General features: G+C 37.4%; 1 non-coding gene across 1 annotated transcript in view; it reads right to left on the minus strand.

Annotated features, from left to right (window-relative positions):
* Nucleotides 1-24,927, minus strand: part of LOC101330469 (uncharacterized) — a 236,435-nt gene that overhangs the window by 122,344 nt on the left and 89,164 nt on the right. Inside the window, exon 2 of the transcript XR_012325033.1 lies at nt 7,038-7,232. This is a non-coding gene — a transcript (uncharacterized protein). The remainder of the gene's footprint in view (nt 1-7,037; nt 7,233-24,927) is intronic.

Genomic DNA, 24,927 nt, shown 5'->3' on the forward strand with positions numbered 1-24,927 from the left:
CTGCCATCATGGTATGACTGACCATAAAACTCTGAAATTCCTCATGGGATTAGCAGAGTTTTGCTTGGTGTGGTAAAGTGTGACCCATCTCAATACCCAGCACCAGCAATTGCCATTTTGTGACTGCTACCTTCCCCCTTTCCATCCACTCCTTGCAGTCTTATATTAAAAACTAATTTTTACAGGCTTCCCACCAATACATAGGCCCAGTCTCCAGGTCCTTGTTTTCTCCATTATCCCCTCTAACCAGTTAGAGTTCAAGCACTGATAATTCTTCCTTCAAAAGATGCATTGCATCCATGTCTTTCTCTTTCCACTTCCCTTCTCACTTCTTGTCCAGACTATTGTTTTAACCACCTATCCATCCCCTCTACTCGGCCTATCCTTTCACTTTCAAATTTTTGAATAACTTTGTTTTTGTTGTATCCTGCTATCTGTAGAGACAGAATTTGGTTCAGCACTGTGATCTAAGCTGAAAATATTTTCTTAAAAAAAAAATCTATATATTTCTTTACATTTACTGACATGAAAGATACAACAAACCTATTTTGTCATAATATTTTTTAGTTTTCTATTAAAGGTTTTAAGTCTTAAAAAACTTTCATTATATGATCTTTCTTTGCTTAATATATGTATGTAACTTCTTAAGAATTTTAATGGAGTGCACATTTTCTTCTAATTTGTAACTTTATAAGTTCATATGATAACCTACATATAAAGTTTGTAACTTCATATAATAAACTTGATCTTCTATATCTTTAGAATATTCACTATTTCCCTATTATGACTGATAGAAAAAGTAGCATTTTTTCCCCTCTGTCTCCCATTCTTTGTCAACTAATGTTGAGCATTAACATGATCTTCCTTAGTGCCTTTTTTTTTTCTAGCTTATACTTTTATGACTTGATTTGTCAGGTTTAAGTGGTATCTGATTCATAGATATTGAGAATAAAGCAATCAGCTAACTTTATATACCAGTTTCTCTCTGTTGTGTCCTCCTAATTTTTGTTAGTTACTTTAGTTCTACAGGATATTATACTTTTATGCTCTATTCTGTCACCCTAATCTTCATATCTGTTTTAGATTTAGCTTTAGAATTAAATACATTCAATGCTCACGAGCAGTCCTTTTTCAGTAGTGTCTACAGTCATCTCTTGGTTTGATGGAGTTTGTCCTCTAATAGTCGCCTCAAGAAGGGCTCATGATAGCAACATTTCCTGAATTCCATTATGTTCAGAATATTTGTCTCTAGCTTTTACACCTTGAAGCCAGTCTGGCAAGTTATAAAACCCTTGGTACACACTTTCTTTTCCTATAATGATGGTGAATTCACTATCTCCCAAGGCATCCTATCTCATTGTTGGATATCTCATCTGTTACTAGGTGAGTTTCTTTTTAAGTTTTGCCAAAATCGGTCTCTTTGGAAATTTCTAATAGAGTAGCCTACAGTCTCTTCTACGCAGAACTCTCCAAATATTTCTCTTCTCCAGGATAAAAGAAACAAGTCATTGAAGGAAAGTTCTCCAGAATACCTTTTAATAGACTTAATGATTTGTTTATTCAGTCAGTTCAAGTCATTGCATCTTCCTTGCGCTTCTTGTGCCTTCCTCATAGCACTGTTTTAAAGCAAGTCAGAGTTATCATTTTAGAGGGACCATTGGGATCATCTAGTACAAAGGCATCATTTTAGGAAGAAGAAACAGGCCCAGGGAGAGGCAAAGAGATTTTCCCAAGGTCAGTCCGCTACCAGGAAACTGAGTCTAACTTTGAACCCAGGTGATCCCCAGGCAAACGTTCTTTCCACTTCACTGAGTCCTTCAAAAATACAATGATCAATTTTTGTGTGTGTGTGGTGAGAATACTGAAGATCTCTTCTCTTAATTATGTGAGTGATGAATGTGCTAACTAACCTTATCATGGTAATCATGGTATCATGGTAATTGCATTATATGAATGTATCACATATAAATGTATCAAATCATCACGTTGTACACCTTAAGCTTACACAATGTTATACATTAATTACATTTCAATAAAGATGGAAAAAATACAATAATAAAAAACGTTTCAATGCACTTAAAGAACTCACTGTATGCCCCGTCACATAAGGGAAATTACCTAATGTCTGCTAGATGATTATCATTTCATTTCTTATTCCAGCTACGTATGAAACGATACAATATACAGGATAGCCATATCAGAGAATTTAGAGTGGGTTTGCTGTTCATTTACATAAATTGTCACTTTCATTTTCTGTTTCTTGAAACTGACAAACTTCAGATAATTGCAGATTTCATTTTCCTACTGTAAACTCTGTAAACCATCATTTTGAAATCAAATTACACAGCTTATGCTTAAAACATAAGGGCCAGATTCTATCTTCAAATATACCACCCACTCTCTAACAGCAGAATTTGGCCCTAAAAACCCATTAACAAATATTGTCATTAAACTAAAGAGCTAATTACTTTGGATTCAGACAGAATAAACAAAATCATAGGCCAACCTCAGCTGGTAGTAATAATGGTAAGACTAACCGTATGTTACACTGGAGATTTAAAGAACAAAGATGTACTAACACTAATGTAACCAAACATAGAAAATTATCTTCCAAACGGAGCAAACTATTATAGTTAGAAAATTCTTGAAAGCACATTGGAATTACATGATATAAGAAATAAAGAATATTCTAAGAAATTAATGTCATAATTCAAAATTTTCAGTGTTTAATGAGGAGGGAAACGAGAAATTTATCTACTGCAATATTCCACAAATGAAGAATTACATCTAAAAATCATTTTGATCTAATTGGAAGTACTATTCTCATATTCAAATCAGTTTAATACTACAAGATGCAAGAGCCTTGCTTTAAGGCTATTTTAAATAACCATTAGCAGGACTACTTTATAGTTCTATGAAAGTGAACTTCCCAGATAACTGAATATTTTCTCAGCTCTTAAAAAATATGTTAGAATTACTTTAATAATATATACTTTAGAAAAAGTTTTATAAATCCTGAGGAGCAATAAAAATTAGCCATGATTTCATCAATCGATCATAACCATCAATAATATTATGATGTAGATCATTTCAATTTTCTTCCTATGCATCTGTAGCTTTTCTTAATCAAAATGGGACCATATCACAACATATTTGTAACTTGTTGTTTTCATTTACAATATATTATGAGCATTTTGCCGCATCAATTTTACTTTTGCTACATCAATTTAAATGACTTTCGAACTTCTCAAATTGAGAATAATAGACATTTTAATTATTCTGGATATCTCATAAATATCATTATTACACTGTTTCATAATAACACTAATACTCCCCAGAGATTCCTACATATTTAAATCTCCTTTCTCCTATACTGAATGGTCCCAGATGGCTCTGCTGCTCTAAAGCTCTATCTTACTTTCAGCTCTTTTTCCCTCTCTCTCAGTATCAGATTTCCAGATACAGCTAACCCTGGCTGAAATAAACCTAAATTTGCTATTTTCATTTCTAGATTAATGACATGGCAGATTATCTACTGACAACTAAAATAATACATGATTTCAAATTGAATTACATTTATAAGTACCCAGGTATTTTCTTCACTTCCTCAAACTTCATCTTGGAGGAAAAATTCCTCCTACCTTTCTCCCTCAAGAAATCATTATTGCAAAACACTTGGCTAGTTTCTCCTTGTTAATAACTCATACCTGACCAGATTGATGTTTACTGCTCTTTGTATTAATCTTTTTACCAGCAAATTTGGAAGACAAAAGAATGCTATGATACATGAGGGGACCAGACTAGATCTCAATGGTCCATTTCTGCTCTAAAACTTTATGCTTCTATGAAGTTTCTGTATTTATTCTTTTGTTGTATATTTTACTTCATGAGTATGGAGGCTGTTTCCCTCAGGTTCCCTGAAGCTACATTGTAAGTTTTCTATAGGAAGCCACAATTTAAGATAAATAAGCCAATGATAATGAACATGACTCGCTTGAGGACACAATTCTATTCTTTCTCCACCTGCTCCTCTGCAAAGAAAAAAAAAAAGAAGACAAAAGAAAAAAAGCATGGAAAAGTAGTTTCTATATTTTTCTGAAATTGAAGTATTATAAAAGATCTGCACTAAAAGCTTTATGAAGTCTTATCTGGAGACTCTGTTGAACCATAAACTTGTATACTATATATTTAAGGATTTTTACTATCTTGTGTACTACAAATTTTAGAATTTTACCATCAGATGGCAATCTTATTATTGAAAACAGTTCTAACAACAAATGTACATGAAAATTCGTTGTTAGAGTTAACCCAATTCTGTAAATCTTTTATTTAGGTTACTTTAAGTGTTGCTTTATTTCATTTTATTATTTTTTAATTTTTTATTGAAGTATAGTTGATTTACAATGTTGTGTTAGCTTCCGGTGTGCAGCAAAGTGATTCAGTTTAAAATTTTTATGCTGCTTTATTTTATGCATATAACTATATTCATTTTCTTTATGTAATACTAATAGGTAATGTGTAGCTAACTTGCATTATATGGGCACACTTCTTTTTGATTAGGGTTTATTTTTGCCTTTTGATACTTTATGGACAAGAAAGTGTATACAATATGAATAAGTTCACACAAAGACTAACAGAAAAGAAAATAGCTATAAGCCTGAAACTCAAAGGATTTTGATTAAAAACTTCACTCTTCACTGTAAAAGTAGTATCATATTGAGCCTTTAAAAAAAATCATCACAATTTAAGGTCTGAATATGTCCGTACCAGCCTCTTCTTTTACTGAAATAAAAATGCAAAACTTTTATAAACTTAAAATTGCAAATAATAAAGATGAAGTTGCTAAATTATATATAGGAAACAGAAATAAAATAAAGTGATATTCAATGAATGTACATTTACCCTGTTATAAATATAGCATGTGATTTCTAAGGTTTAATCTGCAGAGGAAAAGAGTAGCTAAAGGCATATTAAGCAGATCTGTTCTTTTCAAATCTAAGGCTGAATTTTTAAAATGAAGAGAAAAAGAAAAAACCGTCAAAAAAAATGCTTAGCCAACCCTCAGTAGTAATTCATTATTATCATCTTCTAGATACTTCTTAGAATTAGATCCATAAACATCTGAATAAATTAAAACATCATGTGGAACAGAGAAACAGCTAAAGAGAGCAATGGCAGGACTGTCACTCTAAAAGAGAGATAGAGACATCGGGGAAATTAGCTCATCATACTGAACTTTAAAAAGGAATATTGGGGCTCCCCTGGTGGCGGAGTGGTTGAGAGTCCGCCTGCTGATGCAGGGGACACGGGTTCGTGCCCCGGTCTGGGAAGATCTCACATGCCGCGGAGCGGCTGGGCCCGTGAGCCATGGCCGCTGAGCCTGCGCGTGCAGAGCCTGTGCTCCGCAACGGGAGAGGCCACAACAGTGAGAAGCCCGCGTACCACCAAAAAAAAAACAAACCCAATCCAAAAATGGGCAGAAGACCTAAACAGACATTTCTCCAAAGAAGATATACAGATCAAACACATGAAAGAATGCTCAACATCATTAAATCATTAGAGAAATGTAAATCAAAACTACAATGAGATATCATCTCACACACGTCAGAATGGGTGGGAATGTAAATTGATACAGCCACTATGGAGAAAAGTATGGAGTTTCCTTAAAAAACTAAAAATAGAACTCCCATACGACCCAGCAATCCCACTACTGGGCATATACCCTGAGAAAACCATAATTCAATAAGAGTCATGTACCAAAATGTTCACTGAAGCTCTATTTACAATAGCCAGGACATGGAAGCAACCTAAGTGTCCATCGACAGATGAATGGATAAAGAAGATGTGGCACATATATACAATGGAATATTACTCAGCCATAAAAAGAAACAAAATTGAGTTATTTGTAGTGAGGTGGATGGACCTAGAGTCTGTCATACAGAGTGAAGTAAGTCAGAAAGAGAAAAACAAATACCATATGCTAACACATATATATGGAATCTAAAAAACAACAACAAAAAATGGTCATGAAGAAACTAGGACCATGATGGGAATAAAGACGCAGACCTACTAGAGAATGGACTTGAGGATACGGGGAGGGGGAAGGGTATGCTGGGACAAAGTGAGAGAGTGGTAACGAATATATGGACATATATACACTACCAAATGTAAAATAGATAGCTAGTGGGAAGCAGCCGCATAGCACAGGGAGATCAGCTCGGTGCTTTGTGACCACCTAGAGGGGTGGGATAGGGAGGGTGGGAGGGAGGGAGATGGAAGGGGGAAGAGATATGGGGATATATGCATATGTATAACTGATTCACTTTGTTATAAAGCAGAAACTAACACACCATTGTAAAGCAATTATACTCCAATAAAGATGTTAAAAAAAAAGAATATTGGAAAGGATTAATAATTCAATTGGGGGGGGATCAAAAAAGGAGCACTAATTTAGCACTAATTTAAAATATGTCTTCCTTGTTTATTCTTGTGACTGAAGGAAACAAACCACATAAAACCCCTTTAAATGAAGTTTGAAAATTAGAAGTACATTATTTTAAATGCCAATTTCCATGTTTCTCAAAGGTCCGAGACCCACTTTCATCAGGATCTTTTGGGGGTGAGTAGCTGTAAAAATGCAGATTGCTGGACCATATCCCAGTCTAGTGAATCTAACTCTCTGTGAAATATTCCCAGGAATCAGCATTTTAAGAACCTCTCTCTCCCCTCATGTCACTCTCATGCATATTAGAATTTGGGAACCACTGTATGCCATGCTTTTTTTGGGTGAAACTGATTTCAGGTATCAAGGTAACCACTGTGCCTTGCTTGTATTTATATTTACATGACATATAACAAGTTTTGAACTTTGTATTTTATTTACCTTTTTTTGCTGCAGAACTACACATAGCTGGCTATTTTCCTTATATTCAACAACTGCTTTTACTTTTGTATATTTTAAAAAATATATTAAATATTCACTTTTGATGTAATTAAGAGTTACACAAGAATGTGAGTTACTTCCAAAGTTCTCTTACCTTCAAATCCTTATTCTTATTCAGAAAGTTCTGAACATATACAATGGAAATTTTCAAGAAGAATATATGCAGTGGATTCTCTGTTTAATTTTCAAGTGTTTCAGAGCTGGCCAAGGAGACTCCTGAGGTGGACACCAGAAACGCCATTGAGAAGGGAAGACAGCAATGCTGAAGCCTCTGGGTACCTGATTACCTCTGAACAGAACAGAAAAACAAATAGTTGGTCACCTGAAATTCACAGAGAATCTGCTATGGAGAAGGTTATTTTCAGTAAACTAGCACTGTTACTAAATTTAAACTTGGCCTGGGTTCGCTGCTCCCTGATTTAGCACCGTTGTTATTTAAAATTTCATATCACTGTGAAGTCAGAATTGCGTGATGCTGCTGTCTGCAGAGGATTCTGGTTGAATTCATATTGCTTTAATTGACTACTTTTCTAAACATTGCATCAAGTGGTATAATTACTAATTTTATTTTTGATATGCAGGTGCTACATTTTGGTGCTGAATTTCTTCCTAAGTCAAGGCTGATGAGGTCTTTTGGAAATACATCCTTACGTGAGACTCTATCACATCTCATAAAAGATAAAATGTGATACTTTTACTAAATCCCAATGGAATCATCTGGTACTTTTGCTATGTTTCTTTAACATGGGTAATGATTGCCAAGATAATTAGACATAAATAAAAATTGTATCCTTTGTACTCAATATGTGTTGCCTACTCAGGGAAACCAAAATTCTAGCTTCTTTGCTGCATGAGTTAAGCAGGTGTTAGTAGTAGCTAATGGAAAAAGAGAATAAAACACCCATTTTAAAAATTGGTAATTAATCATGAAAATATTCTCCCAAAGGGTAGAGGAAGCATCATGCACAGATAAATACAAAGTCAAATACAAAATAAGAGTGTAATACATATGTAAGCACAGAGCACACTGCAGAACGATAGGTTTTTATGGAAGAGCTTACTGTTTGGCCACCCAAAAACCATTTCCAACTTTCTTGTTGCTTGCTATGACTCACACAAATAGAGAACAGAAAATCAAACGTTCACTCTCTTGGCCTCCCTTACTGCTAAGAGTGGTCATGCGATCCCATTCTGGCCCATGAACTATAAGAAGTACACTGGGTTAGAAATCCAGGCAGAAATTTGTTTTATTGATAAATAGAAAGATTCCTTCTCCTCTTCTCTTTACCACACAATTGCTTGCCTTGAATGAGGCCAGGATACTTGGAGGTAGAGCAGTCGCCTTGTCACCATGATGTAAAACATAACAAAAGTCCAGAGAAACTCAAAGATATCGGCCCTGTTATCGATGAGCAGCTGAACCAACACTACTAACTGTTTCCTTTGGAATTGTACTTGTTTAAACCACCGGGTTTTCTGTTGCTTGCTAACAGAATCATTGTAGGTTGACGAAATGCTCAAAAAACATTTGTTAAACAGTAAGTGCCACTGCTATGCTTGTAGTGATATCTATCTTTATAAATTGCAAAGTAATCTGCAAGTTCTCATTCTATGTAGTCAAGGATAGCTTTCATTCTGACAGAGGTTGGAACTTGCCTTCTTTCGACTCCTAGGAAAGTTGTGCATGTGGGGAATAATGGGTCACAAGGTGGTGGTAACTAACTAGAACAAAATGAAATGAAAAGCCTAGCTCAGAGCTAAGTTCGGAATAAAAGGGTCAAGTACTACAGTAAAAGAAAGGATTTCATTTTTGCCTCAGTGCCAAAGCTACCACATTAGTCGAAATCTCAGTGGAAGAGTTTGAAGTTCCACCATTATTATATTACTAAGTCCTGTGGATTCTTCGTCTGAAATATTGTTCACATCCATTACTTCACTACTGGCTTCCTTTCATCAACATTTCTTACTCAATCCCAGTCTGGGTTTTCACTTTCTCTATCCTAAACTATTGCCATAGACTCTTTAACAGATTTCTTTTCCTGTTTTTCTTAAACATTGCCATATGTACTATAGTTGCCTCAAGTCTTAATTTTTTGAAATAATTTCACTGGATGCCTCTTCTGTTCAAATCACAAGAACTTTTAGTCTATTAGATTAAGAACAAGGTCTTTAACTTGGCATTTAAGACTCCTTATAACGTAACTCCTAGATTTCCTATCTCCCTTCCCCAATACTCTAGGTAGTTTAGTGAGAGGATTTGTCTCCACTCCAGAGGTACACCCTGACTAGGTTAAAATAATCCATGTACCTCAATCTCTACCTACAATATTAGCGATGAGCACACAACCTTAATAGGTCAATGATCTCCATTCTGGGGTTTTCATTGCCCTATTGTGTAAATAAATAAATAAATAAATGAACTTTGTTTTTCTTGCTGGACATAAGCATATGAACATGTAGCATCTGGAACTACTAGCAACCACCTTGGGATCATCAGAGGAGAACTTGCTAGAACTCAAGTCAACACCAAGGAAATAGCTGAAAAACAGATAAAAAGGATCTGAGTTCTGAGCTTGGTGTTTCACCCTGGGACAGAGCTTTGCTTGCAGGTAGAATACCCTGAATGTCTCAGTTATGTGTGAATTTATAGATTCCTTTTTTTTTGTATTAAGCCAGTTTGGGTTGGTATCTGTTACTTGCAGCCAAAATCTTTACAGTCTGTTTATTTATATTTTTATTGTGTTCCTGCCATTTCATTCATTTCTGCTTCTCTCTCTTCCTATCTATATTCTACCTCTTTTCATGATCCAGTCCTCTTCCCCATGAAATGTCTCCAGAGTTTTCTAATCTAAACCACTTTATTTTCCACTGTATATATTGATAAGAGAGCCCATCAAAGTATATGATGCTATCATTTGATGACTCTCAAATCTTATCTTTAGCTTAACATTTTCTTCTAACTGAATAGTTGAAATCTAAACTTGAATGTCTTGAAGGTCCCTCAAACTGAATTTTTCCTAACTGGATTCATAAAAACCTTCCTCTCAAATACACCTTTCCTCCAGTGTTGCCTATTTTTGTAAACAGCACCATTAGCCATTAGTTAAACAAGCCAAAAAGCAAGGCCTTCAACCTTTAAAAAAAGGAATCAGAGTAGATTTAATCCTTCTTTTCCCCCTTAGCCCCAGTACCTGATTATGAAATGCTTTTGATTTTACTGCTTAAATAATTTTAAAATCTATCTACTTTGTCCCCTTTCTTTCTCTATCTTCCTCTTTCCTTTTCTCCTCCACTATCATCACCACTACCACCACCACCACAACCTCTAAAACCTTGTCTGTTGCCTGGAATACTGCATGGCTTTTTTCTGTCTCTCATCTCACATTTTGTTTCTCTTCACTAAATTCTCCTCATGGCATTTAGATCTTTTAAAAACACACAACTGATCATGTCAACCCCTTGTTTAAAAGCCTTCAATGCCTTCTCATTGTTCTCAGGGTAAAGAACAAGGACTTACATCACCCAGTCCCTACCTCTTCATCCTCATATCCCTAGAGAGAAGTGACTATTTCTGTTTATAATTATCCTCATTTTTAAAATACCCTGCATTCAGCAGAGTGCTTAGCACACAGTAGGCACTCAATAAATATTTGTTGAATGAATGAACAATTTCCTTGCAATAACTCTTGAACCAAGAACCACCTTGTGTTATTATTTTTTCCTGTATATTTTATTTTTTGAATTACTTAGTACGCTGAAGGCAAAGAAATGTCCTATTTCTTTGTACTATATAGCAGAATGCTATGTAAGTAGTAGGGGTTCAGAAGACATTCAACTGTATTGATAATGATACTTCTTCTACTCTGACTCTTTAATCTAAAAGGATAAGATTAAAGTGAACAAGGGGAAATATATTATTAGTCTGTCAAAAATGGAAGTTAAAAAATAGGTAACTTGTTTCTGGATCCCAATTCTACAGAATCTGCATAGATTAATTATAAAGGAGCTGTTTTTCTGCATGACATGAAGAACCTTCAGATAAGCCCTGAGTTATGTGAATAAACACTCAAACATGATGTTTGCTGTTTTCACTGTCATACTTTCAAATATTTTATATTTCTTTTTAAAAATCTTTTGTCTTTGAAAAATATAAGCAAAAATTCAATAGTTTCAATAATTTTAAAAATATTTATTTTTTTGGGGTTGCATTGGGTCGTAGTTGTGGGATGTGGGACCTTTTGTTGCAGTGCGTGGGCTCTTTGTTGCAGTGTGCGGGCTTCTCTCTAGTTGTGGCACGTAGGCTCATTAGTTGTGGCACGAAGGCTCTCTAGTTGTGGTGCACGGGCTCAGTAGTTCTGGCACGTGGGCTTAGTTGCCCTGCGGCATGTGGAATCCCAGCTTCCTGACCAGGGATCAAACCGGCATCCCCTGCATTGCAAGATGGATTCTTAACCACTGGACCACCAGGGAAATCCCAATAGTTTCAATAATTAAAAGCTAAAGTCTTTTGGAGCTGAGACAAGTTATTTTGGAAAATAGTTATCCCAAGTACAAATTAATTCCTAGTTATTGGATATTTACCTGAAAGGGGCAAAAAGAACTGCAGGTATTCCAAAGTAGGGATGAAATTTTAGCCTATGCTATATACTGATATTACCTTAAATAAGATATTTCTTAGGGTAACCTATAATAAGAACATGCACTGGAGTCTAAAGGTAATGAAGCAGTGGGGCTGTAAGTGTTATTAAACAGGAGGATACAGGGATACATGTTTCTCAAAGGCTTCTGACTGTGTTAACTGTAGCCAGAAAATGCTTAAGTTGAAAAATGGTAGATAGAATTGAGGGGAGCCAGAAGGGGAGAGGCCACGAAATTTAAGAGTAGATAATGCAAATTTTGTGCCTGAATAAAATTCTTGAGCAGGCTTAAACATCTGTTTCTTAAAAACTAGTTGAAGTTGGCCTAAGGCTTACTTATATACGAGTTAATCGCCTTTGGGGTTCTATAGACTTGTTGTTTAGTTATAAATATCTTCTAGTTTTCTCAGGGTATTGAATCTGTTAGGGAGTTTGTAAAATTAAAAAAAAAAGAAAGGAAAGAAAAAAAATTGAAAAAGAAACCTCTTGCACAAAACGCATTTTAAGAATGACTACAAATAGTTTTCTTAAAAATCAGAGAGCAGGTCTTCCCTGGCGGCACAGTGGTTGAGAGTCCGCCTGCCGATGCAGAGGACATGGGTTCATGCCCCGGTCTGGGAAGATCCCACATGCCGTAGAGCAGCTGGGCCTGTGAACCATGGCCACTGAACCTGCGCGTCCGGAGCCTGTGCTCCGCAATGGGAGAGGCCACAACAGTGAGAGGCCCGCGTACCGCAAAAAAAAAAAAAATCAGAGAGCAGGCTATTTTATAATTTTTACCCAGCTATTAAAAGATATTTTAAGAAACTAGTGATTTGTAACTTAATATTCAACTGCTTTTCAAGCAAAATTCCACCAGTATATAGTCATGATTTCTTTTCTCCTGTAACTTAAACTCCAAGGGATAGGCTGAAGTGGCCTGTTTATTTTGCTTCTCTTTATGTAAATAAAAAATAAGCTTAATTGCATGAAGGAAGGACCTTATGCTCTGCCTCTTTTTACATGCTTCTTTTCTGTATGATGGGAAAAATTATTTTCAAGTATACGGTATTTCACTGGCTAAACTTTTCTGTTTTGTTAATTTCTATAGCTATTGGGAAGATTGGGTTAGTCCTTTTGCATGAAAATTGACATGTGTTCTATAATTATAGTAAAACCTTTTGCTTTTTTTTGAATTTTATTTTATTTTTTATACAGCAGGTTATTAGTTATTTATTTTATAAATATTAGTGTATATATGTCAATCCCAATCTCCCAATTCATCCCTTTTGTATTTCTTTAAAAACTGATTCCTTTAAGAGTATGAGATTGCCAATGGATGTCATAGCCATTCTATAATGCAAGTAGTGAAGTTTTAAAAAACACGTGGAGTACAGAGGTTCATGAGTGCTACAAAAAGAATATAAGCTTGCCTATTTATGTATATTTTTTGTAGGTTTTTCTCAATATTGCATTGAAATGTAAAAAGTTTTATTTATCTACCTCTGGCTCAAAGATTTAGAGTACCCTATAACAGCACCTACTAGTAAAAAGCAAAATTCTCTCATAATTTTGAAAACTTCCTAAGGAAATGAGAGAAATAATATCATATGATGAGAATTAAATAAGTAAAAGCTACACATAAGACATCTGTGATTATTCCTAGATGATTGACCTTCTGTGATTATCTCAATAAAAGAAACACTGAGAGTTTGGGAACTCCCTATAGTCCATTAAGGAGATCTGGAAATAATTTCATTGCAAGGAGACAGGACTGGAAAATGACTAGAGAAGCTAAAATTGTATCACAACAGGAAGGGAATGGCTAGAGAGGGCAGTAGCTTAAGTTTTGTTTTTTCTATGTTAGAGGATCCATCTCCCACAAAATAATCCTTACACAGAATCCTAGCATTCTGTGGAACATGGATTGACCACTACTAGCTTTGAGAATGAAGAAGAGAAAATCCAGAAATCAGAAGTTGCCAGGGTGGATGAAGAGCTTGCCTCCTCCTGCAAACAGAAGTCACATCTTCAGAATATTCCTCACACTCCCCTGCGGCCTGAATGGCACATCCCTCACAACCACCCACGTTTACTGGTCAGCTCCCCCAGGGACTGCTAGGTCAGAAAGAGGCACTGGACGCAAAGGACACCAACATTCTGGACACAGTAGTGGAGTGGTTCCCCATTCACGAACTGACCACCTAGTTCAGGTACTTAAGTTCCTTGTGAGTCTGACCAGAATGAGACTGCCTCCTTAAATCAAATTCTCAGGCTGGTAATGCAGAGACTCATACTCTGAGCAGTGGTAAATTCCATCAAAGCAGTATGGCTTTCATTAAGGACGTCCATCTGGTCTGCTCCTTCTTATACACTGACCTTCTTTACTCTGTGGTTCTGACATTGGCATTTCTGCAGCATTTTCATAAAAACAATCAGTAAAACACCTGCTATTCATGAATTTCTCTATTCTTTGCACTGTGGAGAAAATTAGTACAAATCATACACAATTCACATAAGGGAGCACCCACTTGTAGACACAGACACACAGTTCAACTATCAACTATCTAACTGTCTTTAGTGGAGACTTGTAATAGGTTGAAAAAACTGTGTGAATGTATATAGCTCTACTCTTAAATCACAGAATATATTTAGAAGTTCTAAAAACTTTAATGTTTATTCTTTACTCTCAACGACTTTAAACTGTATTTATTTGCTTTTGAGTAATAAGAGTTGAGAGTAGAAACTATGCCTTCAGTATTCTTCTGCCCATCTAGAATGTCTGGCTTACAGTGGATGCTTAATGCATGATGATGATCACTACATACAAAATTTTGCATCAGTGCAAAAGAGAAAAACGTTTCTAGCCTTTATTATCGTTTTCATTTATTTCTGGCACTGGCAAGACAGGAGATTTGCATTACTTTTGAGCATAGGCATGATGCATTTAGATATGCTTTCCCATCTCGGCACAAGATAAAATACATGCCATACAACAATCGGTACTGCAATTTTATGCTGAATTGAAATATTTTAGACTTTGATGGGTTCAACAGATATACACACACAGAAAAGATGGATGTCAAAAAAACAGGAAAATGTTTAGCTATATCTTCAACACTGCAAACTGGGCAGTGTTATCGGTGCTGTTTTCTCAGGAAGTGAGTTACACGAACTTTATATGATGATTTTAAAAATGGGTCTACATATGCTAAAATGATTAAAGATATCTTGTGGATTTATATAAAATGAAAGTTATAAATATGGTTCAAAAACTCTTCACAACAATCAAAGACTAACTTCCTTTTGGTAGAAGGCAAGGAGGCCAACGCTTCCGAGAAACGTAGGAAATTCATGTGTTAACCCAGCATGGTGGGGTTTTTCCTCAAGTCTATTTGACAGAAAGTTGTAAGAAGCATCATTCCTTCTGCTAATTTTGTTACTGAGCCCAAGCTCGCTCTGCTCGCTGCACCACAGGCCTAAACTGGGAGATGAGGTGTTGGGGCAAGAAGCATCGACTTTAATCAGAAAGCCATCAGACCAAGAAGATGGCACACTAGTGTCTCAAAAACCATCTTCCCTCTGGCTGAATTCGGGCTCCTTTTATACAGAGGAAGGGGAGGGAGGGGAGAGGGGCTCCTTGGGATGCCAATCAATGGCTGAGTGGGACTGCTAACTGTTGCTTGCTAACGGTTGCTCCCTAATGGTCACTTGCTTAGGAGAGGGGCCCCGGTTGCTTGCTAACAGCTGTGTGCCCACCCTGCTCCTATTACAATTTTATCAAGGGAAAGTTCAAATGAGCCAAAACTAACAAAAGATATTAGTACCACATTGTTATGGAAATTGCTCTGGACTAGGGCTAGGTAATGTGGTTTCTAATCCAGGCTCTACAAGGCCTGAAATACTTCATTTCTTCCTGATGGGTTTTTATTTTGCCTATCCTTATGAAAAGAATTGGACTAAACCAGGGGTTTTAAACCTTGGCTGCACTTTAGAATACTCTGAGGTTTAAAAAAATACCCATCCCCAGGCCCTATCCTCAAAGATGATGGTTCAGTTGGTCTGGGAAAGATGGAGCCTCAGAAGTTCCCCAGGTGACTGTAATATGCAACCTGAACTGAGAATCGTTGACTATATGTCCTCTAAACACTTTGACTGCCTGAGTCTGTGATTCTAGAATTTCTGGGAAAAGTCTCTCTCTCTCTCTCTCTCTCTCTCTCTCACACACACACACACACACACACACACACACAGAGCCAAAGTCTGTTCATTAAACTGGACTCCCATTTCTAGTCTGATGGTAGTTTTCTGCACTTAGTGAGGTCTAGATTTTCAACTAACAAATGAAAACTGTGATACCCTTCATACTAATCAGGTAAAGTATTAATTCACAGGGAGGGTAAGTAGAAGGAAGAGAAGAAGAGAAACAAAATGTAAGTGCTGTCAGAATATAAGCTTTCTAAGAGGAACAGTGTACCTGCTCATCAACATTTAATAAAAGCTTTGCTAGGTGCTCATTTACATATAGAATTTTAGAGTTATAAGCTTTTAACAATTCCTCTACTTTCAACATATCTTGACAACAATAAAAAAGATAATCCTGAGAGTGGGAACACTTTAGAAATGTTGAGAGTTGGTCTAATTAAAGGAGACAAATCTATTTCAATGAAGATGCCTGATGCTTATTTATTGAATGAGTGAAATTCTCCCATGTCCTTAATATAGACCTTATGACTGGATAGATCTGATGACTGGAAAAGATCTTTCCAAAGAAAATGGTAATGGGTTTTGCTTTGCTAAAGGAAGATCCAGAGTATCTCTGATCTTAATCTTAAAACTGGAATGGGGTTTCCTTGGGAGACAGGAATATAGCATAAGTAATACGCGTATTAAGGTTAGACCTCCATCTCCACTCTTGTACTTCTCTGTTCAGGCCACAGTGAAGAGGCTGAAGTCGTGGTTTGATGGTAGGAGTTAAGAACTGTGGCCCTATTTTGCCACCTATATTTAGGCCTGGCCTCTCTTTCTGCAGTTGCTGGGACTCCTTCTAGTCTTTGAGACATGGCAACAGGGACAGAGTGCTAAATGGTTATGTCTGAAAGGCTGCTCAATTCTTAGATCCTTCTTTCTGTTTGAAAGGGCTTAATTTCCAGAAAAAGGTAAACCCATAGTCACTAAAATTTCTTTAATTAGATAACATTTATTCATTTGTTCATCCAATAAATATTTATGGTATGTCTTCTTTGTTTTAAGCCATGGGGATATAAAGATTCTTAGATAATTTGCAAGTACACAGCATACTCATTGACTTCAGCTTACACTGTTTTAAGTCAGTTCTCAAGTTATTGCTTGACTCATTTCAATTTATTTTTAATCCCCATCTAAAAATATCTTAATAAAAGGAAATGACTCAAAATATATCAGAGTCAGAAGCAAGAATGAAAAATGTGTGTATGTGTGTTGGAGGAGGGGAAGCGGAGAGGAGATACCTGGTGGATGTCCACTGGTGCTGAAAAATAGTATTTGAAATGACTGAGATGATCCTTTGTCACTAAACACAAGACCAATGTTCCTGCTCTGATTTAAATCCTTCATGAAAAACTGGAGTAGATGCATAAATATATCTTTGTAATTTAATGTATAAAAAAGCCCACCATGTAATCTGGACTCTCTTCTCTATGTAATTATAGTCATTTTCTAAAGTGTCTAGTATGAAAACACAGAGCCATAACTCAGTTTTCAGTAATATCTTGTAAAAACAGCATCTTGGAGCTTACAATCTACTACACTGTTCTCTGTACCAAATTACCTAAACTGTTTGCTATCTGGAGACGAGTACCGATCACGCAAGCTATGAAAGTCAAAGGTGCTCTGGGTTTCCTAAGAGCGTGAGCCCAGGTGACAGCACTGGGACCAGCCATGTTGCCAGAGGAACAAGGAAGCATGAGGGCATTTGCCCAAAGTGGTTTTGATATCAATGGGTTACACACCAAAACACTGAAAAGGCACTGAATCATCACTGAAAAGGCACACAATAAGCAGAACCGGATTACAAAAGAAAATAAATCACGGGGTGATTCATGGCATTTAAAAGAAACCTTTTCAGTTCTTTAAGCTATGCTGATATATTTAAAGAAACATCAGGGTTTTTATTTTTTAGACTACAAAGAAAATATCCTATCTCCCTATTCTTTTCGAGACGCTTTATCTGCAATTTCAATAGACAATAATTGTTTTCTAAAAACTACCCTTTTTGATAAATCTTGCTTGGACAGTTTAGTGCAGAGAAATCAAACCTTTCTTTTAGGCACTTACAAGCTTAATAAGGTCAAAAACAGATAAACACTATTAACGTTTCCCCTTTTTTTTCGCATTTTCTCCATTCTCTGCCTCTGTTACTCCTTGTACTACTTCTGAAGCAATATTCTCCCCTTTATCTATTATTATGCATTCTCTCTACAACAACCCACAGTTTTTTTTTTTCTTTTTAAATTTTTTTAAAAGCAGATAAGCACTGAGAAAGTAAACTTTTCCATTCAACTTTTCTATCAGGTGAAGTTATAATGTGGAAATTTATCCACCTGGTAATAAGATCTCAGGTAATATCCCTTTACTATATTGATCTTTAAAAAAAAAAAAAAAAAGCCACATCTTTGTTGCCAGACTTTGGAGTACAGTGATGGCGCTCCATAAGAGATTTGAAAAGACATGTTGAAATGTCTCCAACCAAACTAGGCTAGAGAGGTTGCATGGGGTTGTATTATAGAGAACTAGTACCATAAGGAGAGGAGTTGGAGCACAGGGGCATGACGAGATCTGAGAAATGTAAATTAAAATATGAGTTTCTCAAAAAGATATATAATGACTACACTATGTAAATTAAATCTCCTTTCTCTTGAGATTGTAAGATCTATGGGGCAGGTGTCTTGTATCCTCAGCACCAAGTTCAACACACAGTCTAATTTCACTGTCTGATACGGTAGCTAGTAGTCACTCGTGGCTTTTTAGCACTTGAAATGTAACTAGTTCAAACTGAAATGGGCTGCAAGAAAAAACTACATGCTGGATTTTGAAGAGTTAGTGCCCCCAAAATAAGAACATAAAATATCTCATTAATAACTTTAATACTGATTTCATGTCAAAATGATAATATTTTGGATAATTTCACTAAATAAAATACATTATTACACTTAGTCCTATCTCTTTATTTTTACTTTTTAAAAAAGTGGCTACCAAAAGATGGCGGAAGAGTAAGACGCGGAGATCACCTTCCTCCCCACAGATACACCAGAAATACACCTACACGTGGAACAACTCCTACAGAACACCTACTGAACGCTGGCAGAAGACCTCAGACCTCCCAAAAGGCAAGAAACCCCCCACGTACCTGGGTAGGGCAAAAGATAAAAGAAAAATCAGACAAAAGAATAGGGACGGGACCTGCACCAGTGGGAGGGAGCTGTGAAGGAGGAAAGATTTCCACACACTAGAAGCCTCTTCGCGGGCGGAGACTACGGGTGGCGAAGGGGGGAAAGCTTCGGAGCCGCGGAGGAGAGCACAGCAACAGGGGTGCGGAGGGCAAAGCGGAGAGATTCCCGCACAGAGGATCAGGGCCGACCAGCACTCACCAGCTCGAGAGGCTTGTCTGCTCACCCGCCATGGCGGGCGGGGGCTGGGAGCTGAGGCTCGGACATCGGTCGGAGGGCAGGATGAGGACTGCGGTTGGCGGTTAGTGGATAGTGCACCACAGCTAGCTGGGAGGGAGTCCGGGGAAAAGTCTGGACCTGCCGAAGAGGCAAGAGACTTTTTCTTCCCTCTTTGTTTCCTGGTGCGTGAGGAGAGGGGATTAAGAGCGCTGCTTAAAGGAGCTCCAGAGACGGGCGCGAGCCGCGGCTAAAAGCGCGGACCCCAGAGACGGGCATGAGACGCTAAGGCTGCTGCTGCCGCCACCAAGAAGCCTGTGTGCGAGCACAGGTCACTATCCACACACCCCTTCCGGGGAGCCTGTGCAGCCTGCCACTGCCAAGGTCCCGGGATCCACGGACAACTCCCCCGGGAGAACGCACGGCGCGCCTCAGGCTCGTGCAACGTCACGCCTCAGGCTGGCGCAACGTCACGCAGGCCTCTGCCGCCTCAGGCTCGCCCCGCCCTCCGTGCCCCTCCCCCGCCCCCACCGGCCTGAGTGAGCCAGAGCCCCCGCATCAGAGGCTCCTTTAACCCCGTCGTGTCTGAGCGAAGAACAGACACCCTCCGGCGACCTACATGCAGAGGCGGGGCCAAATCCAAAGCTGAGCCCCTGGGAGCTGAGAGAACAAAGGAGAGAAAGGGAAATCTCTCCCAGCAGCCTCAGAAACCGTGGATTAAAGCTCCACAATCAACCTCATGCACCCTGCATCTGTGGAATACATGAATAGACAATGAATCATCCCAAATTAAGAAGGTGAACTTTGACAGCAAGATTTATGATTTTTTCCCCTTTTCCTCTTTTTGTGAGTGTGTATGTGTATGCTTCTGTGTGAGATTTTGTCTGTATAGCTTTGCCTCCACCATTTGTCCTAGAGTTCTCTCCGTCCGTTTTTTTTCTTAATAATTATTTTTTTATTTTAATAACTTTATTATATTTTATGTTGCTTTATTTTATTTTACTTTATCTTTTTCTTTCTTTTTTCCTTCCTTCCCTCCTTCCTTCCTCCCTCCCTCCCTCCTTTCTTTCTTTCTTTCTCTCTTTCTTTCTACTTCTACTAATTCTTTCTTTCTACTTTTTCTCCCTTTTATTCTGAGCCGTGTGGATGAAAGGCTCTTGGTGCTGCAGTCAGGAGTCAGTATTGTGCCTCTGAGGTGGGAGAGCCAACTTCAGGACACTGGTCCACAATAGACCTCCCAGCTCCACATAATATCAAACGGCGAAAATCTCCCAGAGATCTCCATCTCAACGCCAGCACCCAGCTTCACTCAACGACCAGCAAGCTACAGTGCTGGACATCCTATGCCAAACAACTAGCAACACAGGAACACAACCCCACCCATTAGCAGAGAGGCTGCCTAAAATCATAATAAGGCCACAGACACCCCAAAACACACCACCAGATGTGGACCTGCCCACCAGAAAGACAAGATCCAGCCTCATCCACCAGAACACAAGCACCAGTCCCCTCCACCAGGAAGCCTACACAACCCACTGAACCAACCTTAGCCACTGGGGACAGACAACAAAAACAACAGGAACTATGAACCTGCAGCCTGCAAAAAGGGGACCCCAAACACACTAAGATAAGCAAAATGAGAAGACAGAAAAACACACAGCAGATGAAGGAGCAAGATAAAAACCCACCAGACCTAACGAATGAAGAAGAAATAGGCAGTCTACCTGAAAAAGAATTCAGAATAATTATAGTAAAGATGATCCAAAATCTTGGAAACACAATGGACAAAATGCAAGAAGCATTTAACAAGTAACAAGAAGAACTAAAGATGAAACAAACAACGATGAACAACACAATAAATGAAATTAAAAATACTCTAGAACAAATCAATACCAGAATAACTGAAGCAGAAGAACGGATAAGTGACCTGGAAGATAAAATAGTGGAAATAACTACTTCAGAGCAGAACAAAGGAAAAAGAATCAAAAGAACTGAGGACAGTCTCAGAGTCCTCTGGGACAACATTAAACGCACCAACATTCGAATTATAGGGGTTCCAGAAGAAGAAGAGAAAAAGAAAGGAACTCAGGAAATATTTGAAGAGATTATAGTTGAAAACTTCCCTAATATGGGAAAGGAAAGAGTTAACCAAGTCCAGGAAGCACAGAGAGTCCCATACAGGATAAATCCAGGAGAAATACTCCAAGACACATATTAATCAAACTGTCAAAAATTAAATGCAAAGGAAACATATTAAAAGTAGCAAGGGAAGAGCAACAAATAACACAGAAGGGAATCCCCATAAGGTTAACAGCTGATCTTTCAGCAGAAACTCTGCAAGCCAGAAGGGACTGGCAGGACTTATTTAAAGTGATGAAGGAGAAAAACCTGCAACCAAGATTACTCTACCCAGCAAGGATCTCATTCAGATTTGATGGAGAAATTAAAACCTTTACAGACAAGCATAAGCTGAGAGAGTTCAGCACCACCGAACCAGCTACAACAACTGCTAAAGGAACTTCTCTAGGCAAGAAACACAAGAGAAGGAAAAGACCTACAACAACGAACCCAAAAAAATTAAGAAAATGGGAATAGGAACATACATATCGATAATTACCTTAAATGTAAATGGACTAAATGCTCCCACCAAAAGACACAGATTGGCTGAATGGATACAAAAACAAGACCCATATATTTGCTGTCCACAAGAGACCCACTTCAGACCAAGAGACATATACAGACTGAAGGTGAGGGGATGGAAAAAGATATTCCATGCAAATGGAAATCAAAAGAAAGCTGGAGTAGCAATTCTCATATCAGACAAAATAGATTTTAAAATAAAGACTATTACAAGAGACAAAGAAGGACACTACATAACGATCAAGGGATCGATCCAAGAAGAAGATATAACAATTGTAAATATTTATACACCCAATATAGGAGCACCTCAATACATAAGGCAAATACTAACAACCATAAAAGGGGAAATCGACAGTAACACATTCATAGTAGGGGACTTTAACACCCCACTTTCACCCATGGACAGATCATCCAAAATGAAAATAAATAAGGAAACACAAGCTTTAAATGATACATTAAACGAGATGGACTTAATTGATATTTATAGGACATTCCATCCAAAAGCAACAGAATACACATTTTTCTCAAGTGCTTATGGAACATTCTCCAGGGTAGATCATATCTTGGGTCACAGGTGAAGCCATGGTAAATTTAAGAAAATTGAAATTGTTTCAAGTATCTTTTCCGACCACAACACTATGAGACTAGATATCAATTACAGGAAAAGATCTCTAAAAAATACAAACACATGGAGGCTAAACAATACATTACTTAATAACGAAGTGATCACTGAAGAAATCAAAGAGGAAATCAAAAAATACCTAGAAACAAAAGACAATGGAGACACGATGAACCAAAATCTATGGGATGCAGCAAAAGCAGTTCTAAGAGGGAAGTTTATAGCAATACAATCCTACCTTAAGAAACACGAAACATCTAGAATAAACAACCTAACCTTGCACCTAAAGCAATTAGAGAAAGAAGAACAAAAAAACCCCCAAAGTTAGCAGAAGGAAAGAAATCATAAAAATCAGATCACAAATAAATGAAAAAGAAATGAAGGAAATGAGAGCAAAGATCCATAAAACTGGTTCTTTGAGAAGATAAACAAAATTGATAAACCATTAGCCAGATTCATCAAGCAAAAAGGGAGAAGACTCAAATCAAAAGAATTAGAAATGAAAAAGTAGAAGTAACAACTGACACTAAAGAAATACAAAAGATCATGAGAGATTACTACAAGCAACTCTATGCCAATAAAATGGACAACCTGGAAGAAATGGACAAATTCTTAGAAACACACAACCTGCCAAGACTGAATCAGGAAGAAATAGAACATTTGAACAGACCAATCGCAAGCACTGAAATTGAAACTGTGATTAAAAATCTTCCAACAAACAAAAGCCCAGGACCAGATGGCTTCACAGGCGAATTCTATCAAACATTTAGAGAAGAGCTAACACCTATCCTTCTCAAACTCTTCCAAAATATACCAGAGGGAGGAACACTCCCAAACTCATTTACGAGGCCACCATCACCTTGATACCAAAACCAGAGAAGGATGTCACAAGGAAAGAAAACTACAGGCCCATATCACTGATGAACATAGATGCAAAACTCCTCAACAAAATACTAGCGAACAGAATCCAACAGCACATTAAAAGGATCATACACCATGATCAAGTGGGGTTTATTTCAGGAATACAAGGATTCTTCAATATATGCAAAAAAATCAATGTGATAAACCATATTAACAAATTGAAGAAGAAAAACCATATGATCATCTCAATAGATGCAGAGAAAGCTTTCGAAAAAATTCAACACCCATTTATGATAAAAACCCTGCAAAAGTAGGCATAGAGGGAACTTTCCTCAACATAATAAAGGCCATATACGACAAACCCACAGCCAACATCATCCTCAATGGTGAAAAACTGAAACCATTTCCACTAAGATCAGGAAGAAGACAAGGTTGCCCACTCTCACCACTCTTATTCAACATAGTTTTGGAAGTTTTAGCCATAGCAATCAGAGAAGAAAAGAAAATAAAAGGAATCCAAATCGGAAAAGAAGAAGTAAAACTGCCACTGTTTGCAGATGACATGATACTATACATGAGAATCCTAAAGATGCTACCAGAAAACTACTAGAGCTAATCATGAATTTGGTAAAGTAGCAGGATACAAAATTAATGCACAGAAATCTCTGGCATTCCCACACACTAATGATGAAAAATCTGAAAGTGAAATCAAGAAAACACTCCCATTTACCATTGCAACAGAAAGAATAAAATATCTAGGAATAAGCCTACCTAAGGAGACAAAATACCTGTATGCAGAAAATTATAAGACACTGATGAAAGAAATTAAAGATGATACAAATAGATGGAGAGATATACCATGTTCTTGGATTGGAAGAATCAACATTGTGAAAATGACTCTACTGCCCAAAGCAATCTACAGATTCAATGCAATCCCTATCAAACTACCACTGGTATTTTTCACAGAACTAGAACAAAAAATTCCACAATTTGTATGCAAACACAAAAGACCCCGAATAGCCGAAGCAATCTTGAGAACGAAAAACGGAGCTGGAGGAATCAGGCTCCCTGACTTCAGACTATACTACAAAGCTACAGTAATCAAGACAGTATGGTACTGGCACAAAAACAGAAATACAGATCAATGGAACAGGATAGAAAGCCCAGAGATAAACCCACGCACATATGGTCACCTTATCTTTGATAAAGGAGGCAGGAATATACAGTGGAGAAAGGACAGCCTCTTCAATAAGTGGTGCTGGGAAAACTGGACAGGTACATGTAAAAGTATGAGATTAGATCACTCCCTGACACCATACACAAAAATAATCTCAAAATGAATTAAAGACCTAAATGTAAGGCCAGAAACTATCAAACTCTTAGAGGAAAACATAGGCAGAACACTCTATGACATAAATCACAGCAAGTTCCTTTTTGACCCACCTCCTAGAGAAATGGAAATAAAAACAAAAATAAACAACTGGGACCTAATGAAACGTCAAAGCTTTTGCACAGCAAAGGATACCATAAAAAGACCAAAAGACAACCCGCAGATTGGGAGAAAATATTTGCAAATGAAGCAACTGACAAAGAATTAATCTCCAA

This window comes from Tursiops truncatus, chromosome 12 (genome assembly GCF_011762595.2).
Source record: "Tursiops truncatus isolate mTurTru1 chromosome 12, mTurTru1.mat.Y, whole genome shotgun sequence".
NCBI classification, from domain to species: domain Eukaryota; kingdom Metazoa; phylum Chordata; class Mammalia; order Artiodactyla; family Delphinidae; genus Tursiops; species Tursiops truncatus.